The sequence below is a fragment of the Syngnathus leptorhynchus genome, unplaced genomic scaffold (assembly GCF_054491065.1).
Source record: "Syngnathus leptorhynchus isolate UIUO unplaced genomic scaffold, UIUO_Slep HiC_scaffold_37, whole genome shotgun sequence".
In the NCBI taxonomy this organism is placed as follows: domain Eukaryota; kingdom Metazoa; phylum Chordata; class Actinopteri; order Syngnathiformes; family Syngnathidae; genus Syngnathus; species Syngnathus leptorhynchus.
This window is the reverse complement of record NW_028232004.1, coordinates 821,984-832,500: the sequence shown is the minus strand read 5'-3', so window position 1 is coordinate 832,500 and position 10,517 is coordinate 821,984.

The following is a 10,517-nucleotide window of genomic DNA, read 5'->3' as shown; positions in this document are numbered from 1 at the left end:
TTTGTGTCATTTTATCCGAGCAGACGGGCGCCGCGAGGCGGACCGTCCGGGGCGACTCTCGGCCTGTGTTTTCGGAGCCGGCCGGGCATCACGCTCCCTCCTTGGATGGACAACATTCGTAGTTGACACTTTGTGTCATTTTATCCGAGCAGACGGGCGCCGCGAGGCGACCGTCCGGGGCGACTCTCGGCCTGTGTTTAAGGAGCCGGCCGGGCATCACGCTCCTTCCTTGGATGGACAACATTCGTAGTTGACACTTTGTGTCATTTTATCCGAGCGGGCGGGCGCCGCGAGGCGGACCGTCCGGGGCGACTCTCGGCCTGTGTTTAAGGAGCCGGCCGGGCATCACGCTCCTTCCTTGGATGGACAACATTCGCAGTTGACACTTTGTGTCATTTTATCCGAGCAGACGGGCGCCGCGAGGCGGACCGTCCGGGGCGACTCTCGGCCTGTGTTTTCGGAGCCGGCCGGGCATCACGCTCCCTCCTTGGATGGACAACATTCGTAGTTGACACTTTGTGTCATTTTATCCGAGCAGACGGGCGCCGCGAGGCGACCGTCCGGGGCGACTCTCGGCCTGTGTTTAAGGAGCCGGCCGGGCATCACGCTCCTTCCTTGGATGGACAACATTCGTAGTTGACACTTTGTGTCATTTTATCCGAGCGGGCGGGCGCCGCGAGGCGGACCGTCCGGGGCGACTCTCGGCCTGTGTTTAAGGAGCCGGCCGGGCATCACGCTCCTTCCTTGGATGGACAACATTCGCAGTTGACACTTTGTGTCATTTTATCCGAGCAGACGGGCGCCGCGAGGCGGACCGTCCGGGGCGACTCTCGGCCTGTGTTTTCGGAGCCGGCCGGGCATCACGCTCCCTCCTTGGATGGACAACATTCGTAGTTGACACTTTGTGTCATTTTATCCGAGCAGACGGGCGCCGCGAGGCGGACCGTCCGGGGCGACTCTCGGCCTGTGTTTAAGGAGCCGGCCGGGCATCACGCTCCTTCCTTGGATGGACAACATTCGCAGTTGACACTTTGTGTCATTTTGTTCGGCCTGTGTTTAAGGAGGCGGCCGTCCTCCACTCGGTCCGTGTTTAAGGAGCGACACTCGCGCTCCGGTTCGGCCTGTATTTAGGGAGGCGGCCGTCCTCCGCTTGGTCTGTGTTAAGGGCGACACTCTGTCCATGTTTGAGGAGCCTGGCCCTGACGCTCCTCTCCGGCCTGTGTTTAAGGAGGCGGCCGTCCTCCCCTTGGTCCGTGTTAAGGGCGACACTCGGTCCATGTTTGAGGAGCCTGGCCCTGACGCTCCTCTCCGGCCTGTGTTTAAGGAGGCGGCCGTCCTCCCCTTGGTCCGTGTTAAGGGCGACACTCGGTCCATGTTTGAGGAGCCTGGCCCTGACGCTCCTCTCCGGCCTGTGTTTAAGGAGGCGGCCGTCCTCCCCTTGGTCTGTGTTAAGGGCGACACTCGGTCCATGTTTGAGGAGCCTGGCCCTGACGCTCCTCTCCGGCCTGTGTTTAAGGAGGCGGCCGTCCTCCCCTTGGTCCGTGTTAAGGGCGACACTCGGTCCATGTTTGAGGAGCCTGGCCCTGACGCTCCTCTCCGGCCTGTGTTTAAGGAGGCGGCCGTCCTCCCCTTGGTCCGTGTTAAGGGCGACACTCGGTCCATGTTTGAGGAGCCTGGCCCTGACGCTCCTCTCCGGCCTGTGTTTAAGGAGGCGGCCGTCCTCCCCTTGGTCTGTGTTAAGGGCGACACTCTGTCCATGTTTGAGGAGCCTGGCCCTGACGCTCCTCTCCGGCCTGTGTTTAAGGAGGCGGCCGTCCTCCCCTTGGTCTGTGTTAAGGGCGACACTCGGTCCATGTTTGAGGAGCCTGGCCCTGACGCTCCTCTCCGGCCTGTGTTTAAGGAGGCGGCCGTCCTCCCCTTGGTCTGTGTTAAGGGCGACACTCTGTCCATGTTTGAGGAGCCTGGCCCTGACGCTCCTCTCCGGCCTGTGTTTAAGGAGGCGGCCGTCCTCCCCTTGGTCTGTGTTAAGGGCGACACTCGGTCCGTGTTTAAGGAGCGGCCCTCGCGCTCCGGTTCGGCCTGTATTTAGGGAGGCGGCCGTCCTCCGCTTGGTCTGTGTTAAGGGCGACACTCGGTCCGTGTTTAAGGAGCCGGCCCTGACGCTCCTCTTCGGCCTGTGTTTAAGGAGGCGGCCGTCCTCCACTTCCTTCCATGCACCACCACATTCGCAGTTGACACTTTGCCATTTTTTCAGAGAGGTGACACTTAGTCGTTTTTTCGAAAGTTGACACTTAGTCGTTTTTTCGAAAGTTGACACTTTGCCGTTTTTTCAGAGAGGCGACACTTAGTCGTTTTTTCGAAAGTTGACACTTAGCCGTTTTTTCGAAAGTTGACACTTAGCCGTTTTTTCGAAAGTTGACACTTAGCCGTTTTTTCGAAAGTTGACACTTAGTCACTTTTTCGCCACAGTGACACCTCCAGCGCGTGCCACGGCGCTTTTCAGGTCTTCTATCCGACCTTGTGCTGTCGAGGACGGCGTGTCCGACGCCGTGGGGAGACCAGCACCATCTCCTCCATACTCGTAAACGGGGTGCTTTGGAAAACGGGGGGAAAGTCGATGAGTACACTGACTACTGGGACCATTTCATTGTACTCTGGCGCACCTGAAGACCAAAAAAGGTACTGCACCTTAGCCCGGGTACCTCACCCCCTGGTACCTCGAGGAGAACTTAGAAAAATTTCGACAAATTTTTGGTGAGCTCCAGGGAGAGAGGCTGATTTTTCGCTTTTTGAGGCCGACCGCCGAACCGGCGCGGGGCGGACTCACAAGCCCCGCAGAGCCGTGGGCACTTAGTCGTTTTTTCAGAGAGGCGACACTTAGTCGTTTTTTCAGAGGCGACACTTAGTCGTTTTTTCGAAAGTTGACACTTAGCCGTTTTTTCGAAAGTCGACACTTAGCCGTTTTTTTGGAAAGTTGACACTTAGTCGTTTTTTCGAAAGTTGACACTTAGTCGTTTTTTCGCCACAATTGGCTCTGAGCTCCAGGGGGAGAGCCTGGTTTTGCCTTATTTCAGGCCGGCTGGGGAACCGGCGCGGGTCGGATGCACGAGCCCGGCAGAGCCGTGGGCACTTAGAAAATTTTCGCCGATTAAGCTGGGACCTCCAGGCGGAGACCGGCATTCCTCGTCCTCGGGGTTCGACCCAGGAACCGGCGCTGGGCAGACGCCGTAGCCACGCAGAGCCGTGGGCACTTAGAAAATATTCGCCAAGTTGGCTCTGAGCTCCAGGCGGAGAGGCTGGTTTTGCCTTATTTCAGGCCGGCTGGGGAACCGGCGCGGGTCGGATGCACGAGCCCGCAGAGCCGTGGGCACTTTGCCATTTTCTCAGAGTCGACACTTAGTCGTTTTTTCAGAGAGGCGACACTCTGTCGTTTTTTCGAAAGTTGACACTTTGCCGTTTTTTCAGAGAGGCGACACTTAGCCGTTTTTTCGAAAGTTGACACTTAGCCGTTTTTTCGAAAGTCGACACTTAGCCGTTTTTTCAGAGATGTGACACTTTGCCGTTTTTTCGAAAGTCGACACTTAGCCGTTTTTTCAGAGATGTGACACTTAGAAACTTTTTGCCAAGTTGGCTGTGAGCTCCAGGAGGAGACCGTTATTTTTCGTCATTCGAGGCCGACTGCGGAACCGGCGCTGGGCGGACGCCAAAGCTCGGCAGGGCCGTGGGCACTTAGAAACTTTTTGCCAAGTTGGCTGTGAGCTCCAGGAGGAGACCGTTATTTTTCGTCATTCGAGGCCGACTGCGGAACCGGCGCTGGGCGGACGCCAAAGCTCGGCAGGGCCGTGGGCACTTAGAAACTTTTTGCCAAGTTGGCTGTGAGCTCCAGGAGGAGACCGTTATTTTTCGTCATTCGAGGCCGACTGCGGAACCGGCGCTGGGCGGACGCCAAAGCTCGGCAGGGCCGTGGGCACTTAGAAACTTTTTGCCAAGTTGGCTGTGAGCTCCAGGAGGAGACCGTTATTTTTCGTCATTCGAGGCCGACTGCGGAACCGGCGCTGGGCGGACGCCAAAGCTCGGCAGGGCCGTGGGCAATTAGAAACTTTTTGCCAAGTTGGCTGTGAGCTCCAGGAGGAGACCGTTATTTTTCGTCATTCGAGGCCGACTGCGGAACCGGCGCTGGGCGGACGCCAAAGCTCGGCAGGGCCGTGGGCACTTAGAAACTTTTTGCCAAGTTGGCTGTGAGCTCCAGGAGGAGACCGTTATTTTTCGTCATTCGAGGCCGACTGCGGAACCGGCGCTGGGCGGACGCCAAAGCTCGGCAGGGCCGTGGGCACTTAGAAACTTTTTGCCAAGTTGGCTGTGAGCTCCAGGAGGAGACCGTTATTTTTCGTCATTCGAGGCCGACTGCGGAACCGGCGCTGGGCGGACGCCAAAGCTCGGCAGGGCCGTGGGCACTTAGAAACTTTTTGCCAAGTTGGCTGTGAGCTCCAGGAGGAGACCGTTATTTTTCGTCATTCGAGGCCGACTGCGGAACCGGCGCTGGGCGGACGCCAAAGCTCGGCAGGGCCGTGGGCACTTAGAAACTTTTTGCCAAGTTGGCTGTGAGCTCCAGGAGGAGACCGTTATTTTTCGTCATTCGAGGCCGACTGCGGAACCGGCGCTGGGCGGACGCCAAAGCTCGGCAGGGCCGTGGGCACTTAGAAACTTTTTGCCAAGTTGGCTGTGAGCTCCAGGAGGAGACCGTTATTTTTCGTCATTCGAGGCCGACTGCGGAACCGGCGCTGGGCGGACGCCAAAGCTCGGCAGGGCCGTGGGCACTTAGAAACTTTTTGCCAAGTTGGCTGTGAGCTCCAGGAGGAGACCGTTATTTTTCGTCATTCTAGGCCGGCTGCAGAACCGGCGCGGGTCGGATGCACGAGCCCGCAGAGCCGTGGGCACTTTGCCACTTTTTCGCCACAATTGGCTGTGAGCTCCAGGAGGAGACCGTTATTTTTCGTCATTCTAGGCCGGTTGCAGAACCGGCGCGGCTCGGATGCACGAGCCCGCAGAGCCGTGGGCACTTAGAAAATTTTCAGAGAGGCGACACTTTGCCATTTTTTCAGAGAGGTGACACTTAGTCGTTTTTTCGAAAGTTGACACTTAGCCGTTTTTTCGAAAGTTGACACTTAGTCGTTTTTTCGAAAGTTGACACTTAGTCGTTTTTTCGCCAAAGTGCCCACCTCCAGCGCGTGCCACGGCGCTTTCCAGGTCTTCTATCCGACCTTGTGCTGTCGAGGACGGCGTGTCCGACGCCGTGGGGAGACCAGCACCATCTCCTCCATACTCGTAAACGAGGTGCTTTGGAAAACGGGGGGAAAGTCGATGAGTACACTGACTACTGGGACCATTTCATTGTACTCTGGCGCACCTGAAGACCAAAAAAGGTACTGCACCTTAGCCCGGGTACCTCACCCCCTGGTACCTCGAGGAGAACTTAGAAAAATTTCGACAAATTTTTGGTGAGCTCCAGGGAGAGAGGCTGATTTTTTGCTTTTTGAGGCCGACCGCCGAACCGGCGCGGGGCGGACTCACAAGCCCCGCAGAGCCGTGGGCACTTAGTCGTTTTTTCGAAAGTTGACACTTAGCCGTTTTTTCGAAAGTTGACACTTAGCCGTTTTTTCGAAAGTCGACACTTAGCCGTTTTTTCGAAAGTTGACACTTAGTCGTTTTTTCGCCGATTTTGCTGGGACCTCCAGGCGAGGACCGGCGTTTTTCGTCTTCCGGGTCCGACCCGGGAACCAGCGCCGAGCGGACACATTCGCTCGCTAGTGCCGTTGGCACTTAGAAAATTTTTCGTTTGTCATGAGCTCCGGGCGGAGACCGGCGTTTTTCGTCTTCCGGGTTCGACCCGGGAACCAGCGCCGAGCGGACACATTCGCTCGCTAGTGCCGTTGGCACTTAGAAAATTTTTCGTTTGTCATGAGCTCCGGGCGGAGACCGGCGTTTTTCGTCTTCCGGGTTCGACCCGGGAACCAGCGCCGAGCGGACACATTCGCTCGCTAGTGCCTTTGGCACTTAGAAAATTTTTCGTTTGTCATGAGCTCCGGGCGGAGACCGGCGTTTTTCGTCTTCCGGGTCCGACCCGGGAACCAGCGCCGAGCGGACACATTCGCTCGCTAGTGCCGTTGGCACTTAGAAAATTTTTCGTTTGTCATGAGCTCCGGGCGGAGACCGGCGTTTTTCGTCTTCCGGGTTCGACCCGGGAACCAGCGCCGAGCGGACACATTCGCTCGCTAGTGCCGTTGGCACTTAGAAAATTTTTCGTTTGTCATGAGCTCCGGGCGAGGACCGGCGTTTTTCGTCTTCCGGGTTCGACCCGGGAACCAGCGCCGAGCGGACACATTCGCTCGCTAGTGCCGTTGGCACTTAGAAAATTTTTCGTTTGTCATGAGCTCCGGGCGGAGACCGGCGTTTTTCGTCTTCCGGGTTCGACCCGGGAACCAGCGCCGAGCGGACACATTCGCTCGCTAGTGCCGTTGGCACTTAGAAAATTTTTCGTTTGTCATGAGCTCCGGGCGAGGACCGGCGTTTTTCGTCTTCCGGGTTCGACCCGGGAACCAGCGCCGAGCGGACACATTCGCTCGCTAGTGCCGTTGGCACTTAGAAAATTTTTCGTTTGTCATGAGCTCCGGGCGGAGAGCGGCGTTTTTCGTCTTCCGGGTTCGACCCGGGAACCAGCGCCGAGCGGACACATTCGCTCGCTAGTGCCGTTGGCACTTAGAAAATTTTTCGTTTGTCATGAGCTCCGGGCGAGGACCGGCGTTTTTCGTCTTCCGGGTTCGACCCGGGAACCAGCGCCGAGCGGACACATTCGCTCGCTAGTGCCGTTGGCACTTAGAAAATTTTTCGTTTGTCATGAGCTCCGGGCGGAGAGCGGCGTTTTTCGTCTTCCGGGTTCGACCCGGGAACCAGCGCCGAGCGGACACATTCGCTCGCTAGTGCCGTTGGCACTTAGAAAATTTTTCGTTTGTCATGAGCTCCGGGCGAGGACCGGCGTTTTTCGTCTTCCGGGTTCGACCCGGGAACCAGCGCCGAGCGGACACATTCGCTCGCTAGTGCCGTTGGCACTTAGAAAATTTTTCGTTTGTCATGAGCTCCGGGCGGAGACCGGCATTTTTCGTCATTCGAGGCCGACGGGGGAACCAGCCGGAGCGGACACGTTTGCTCGGAAGAGCCGTTGGCACTTAGAAAAAATTCCGTGTCTCGTGAGCTCCAGGGGGGACAGGCTGGTTTTATTCATCCGTAGCCGACATGGGAACCAGCGCGGAGCGGATTGGTGTTGCGCTGCCATATACCTCATCTCTCTCAGGAGTCCCCCCCTTATACGTGCCGATGGTGTTTTGGAAAACGGGGGGTAACTGGATGAGTACACTGACTAGGGGGACCAGTACACTAGCGAGTGGGACCAGTACACTGACTAGTGGGACCAACACACTATGAGCGCCTGGTACCTAAAATGGAAGTATAGAGGCCGAATTTCGGGCAAGATCACGCCGGGTTAGGCTTCCAGGACCTCGGCTAAGCAATTTTAACGGGTCGCCCGGTTCTTTTTTGATCCAGCCCGGTTCTTTTTTTATCCAGCCTGGTTCTTTTTACACTTCCAGCTGGAGCTCGGGAGCGGCTTTTTGCACAAGATCACGCCGTGTTAGGCTTCCAGGACCTCGGCTAAGCAATTTTAACGGGTCGCCCGGTTCTTTTTTGATCCAGCCCGGTTCTTTTTTTTATCCAGCCTGGTTCTTTTTACACTTCCAGCTGGAGCTCGGGAGCGGCTTTTTGCACAAGATCACGCCGTGTTAGGCTTCCAGGACCTCGGCTAAGCAATTTTAACGGGTCGCCCGGTTCTTTTTTGATCCAGCCCGGTTCTTTTTTTTATCCAGCCCGGTTCTTTTTACACTTCCAGCTGGAGCTCGGGAGCGGCTTTTTGCACAAGATCACGCCGTGTTAGGCTTCCAGGACCTCGGCTAAGCAATTTTAACGGGTCGCCCGGTTCTTTTTTTTATCCAGCCCGGTTCTTTTTTTTATCCAGCCCGGTTCTTTTTACACTTCCAGCTGAAGCTCGGGAGCGGCTTTTTGCACAAGAACACGCCGTGTTAGGCTTCCAGGACCTCGGCTAAGCAATTTTAACGGGTCGCCCGGTTCTTTTTTGATCCAGCCCGGTTCTTTTTTTTATCCAGCCCGGTTCTTTTTACACTTCCAGCTGGAGCTCGGGAGCGGCTTTTTGCACAAGATCACGCCGGGTTAGGCTTCCAGGACCTCGGCTAAGCAATTTTAACGGGTCGCCCGGTTCTTTTTTGATCCAGCCCGGTTCTTTTTTTTATCCAGCCCGGTTCTTTTTACACTTCCAGCTGGAGCTCGGGAGCGGCTATTTGCACAAGATCACGCCGTGTTAGGCTTCCAGGACCTCGGCTAAGCAATTTTAACGGGTCGCCCGGTTCTTTTTTGATCCAGCCCGGTTCTTTTTTTATCCAGCCTGGTTCTTTTTACACTTCCAGCTGGAGCTCGGGAGCGGCTTTTTGCACAAGATCACGCCGTGTTAGGCTTCCAGGACCTCGGCTAAGCAATTTTAACGGGTCGCCCGGTTCTTTTTTGATCCAGCCCGGTTCTTTTTTTTATCCAGCCTGGTTCTTTTTACACTTCCAGCTGGAGCTCGGGAGCGGCTTTTTGCACAAGATCACGCCGTGTTAGGCTTCCAGGACCTCGGCTAAGCAATTTTAACGGGTCGCCCGGTTCTTTTTTGATCCAGCCCGGTTCTTTTTTTTATCCAGCCCGGTTCTTTTTACACTTCCAGCTGGAGCTCGGGAGCGGCTTTTTGCACAAGATCACGCCGTGTTAGGCTTCCAGGACCTCGGCTAAGCAATTTTAACGGGTCGCCCGGTTCTTTTTTTTATCCAGCCCGGTTCTTTTTTTATCCAGCCCGGTTCTTTTTACACTTCCAGCTGAAGCTCGGGAGCGGCTTTTTGCACAAGAACACGCCGTGTTAGGCTTCCAGGACCTCGGCTAAGCAATTTTAACGGGTCGCCCGGTTCTTTTTTGATCCAGCCCGGTTCTTTTTTTTATCCAGCCCGGTTCTTTTTACACTTCCAGCTGGAGCTCGGGAGCGGCTATTTGCACAAGATCACGCCGTGTTAGGCTTCCAGGACCTCGGCTAAGCAATTTTAACGGGTCGCCCGGTTCTTTTTTGATCCAGCCCGGTTCTTTTTTTTATCCAGCCCGGTTCTTTTTACACTTCCAGCTGGAGCTCGGGAGCGGCTTTTTGCACAAGATCACGCCGGGTTAGGCTTCCAGGACCTCGGCTAAGCAATTTTAACGGGTCCCCCGGTTCTTTTTTGATCCAGCCCGGTTCTTTTTTTATCCAGCCCGGTTCTTTTTACACTTCCAGCTGGAGCTCGGGAGCGGCTTTTTGCACAAGATCACGCCGTGTTAGGCTTCCAGGACCTCGGGTAAGCAATTTTAACGGGTCGCCCGGTTCTTTTTTGATCCAGCCCGGTTCTTTTTTTTATCCAGCCCGGTTCTTTTTACACTTCCAGCTGGAGCTCGGGAGCGGCTTTTTGCACAAGATCACGCCGGGTTAGGCTTCCAGGACCTCGGCTAAGCAATTTTAACGGGTCGCCCGGTTCTTTTTTGATCCAGCCCGGTTCTTTTTTTATCCAGCCCGGTTCTTTTTACACTTCCAGCTGGAGCTCGGGAGCGGCTTTTTGCACAAGATCACGCCGGGTTAGGCTTCCAGGACCTCGGCTAAGCAATTTTAACGGGTCCCCCGGTTCTTTTTTGATCCAGCCCGGTTCTTTTTTTATCCAGCCCGGTTCTTTTTACACTTCCAGCTGGAGCTCGGCAGCGGCTTTTTGCACAAGATCACGCCGTGTTAGGCTTCCAGGACCTCGGCTAAGCAATTTTAACGGGTCGCCCGGTTCTTTTTTTGATCCAGCCCGGTTCTTTTTTTTATCCAGCCCGGTTCTTTTTACACTTCCAGCTGGAGCTCGGGAGCGGCTTTTTGCACAAGATCACGCCGTGTTAGGCTTCCAGGACCTCGGCTCAGCAATTTTAACGGGTCGCCCGGTTCTTTTTTGATCCAGCCCGGTTCTTTTTTTTATCCAGCCTGGTTCTTTTTACACTTCCAGCTGGAGCTCGGGAGCGGCTTTTTGCACAAGAACACGCCGTGTTAGGCTTCCAGGACCTCGGCTAAGCAATTTTAACGGGTCGCCCGGTTCTTTTTTGATCCAGCCCGGTTCTTTTTTTATCCAGCCCGGTTCTTTTTACACTTCCAGCTGGAGCTCGGGAGCGGCTTTTTGCACAAGATCACGCCGTGTTAGGCTTCCAGGACCTCGGGTAAGCAATTTTAACGGGTCGCCCGGTTCTTTTTTGATCCAGCCCGGTTCTTTTTTTTATCCAGCCCGGTTCTTTTTACACTTCCAGCTGGAGCTTGGGAGCGGCTTTTTGCACAAGATCACGCCGGGTTAGGCTTCCAGGACCTCGGCTAA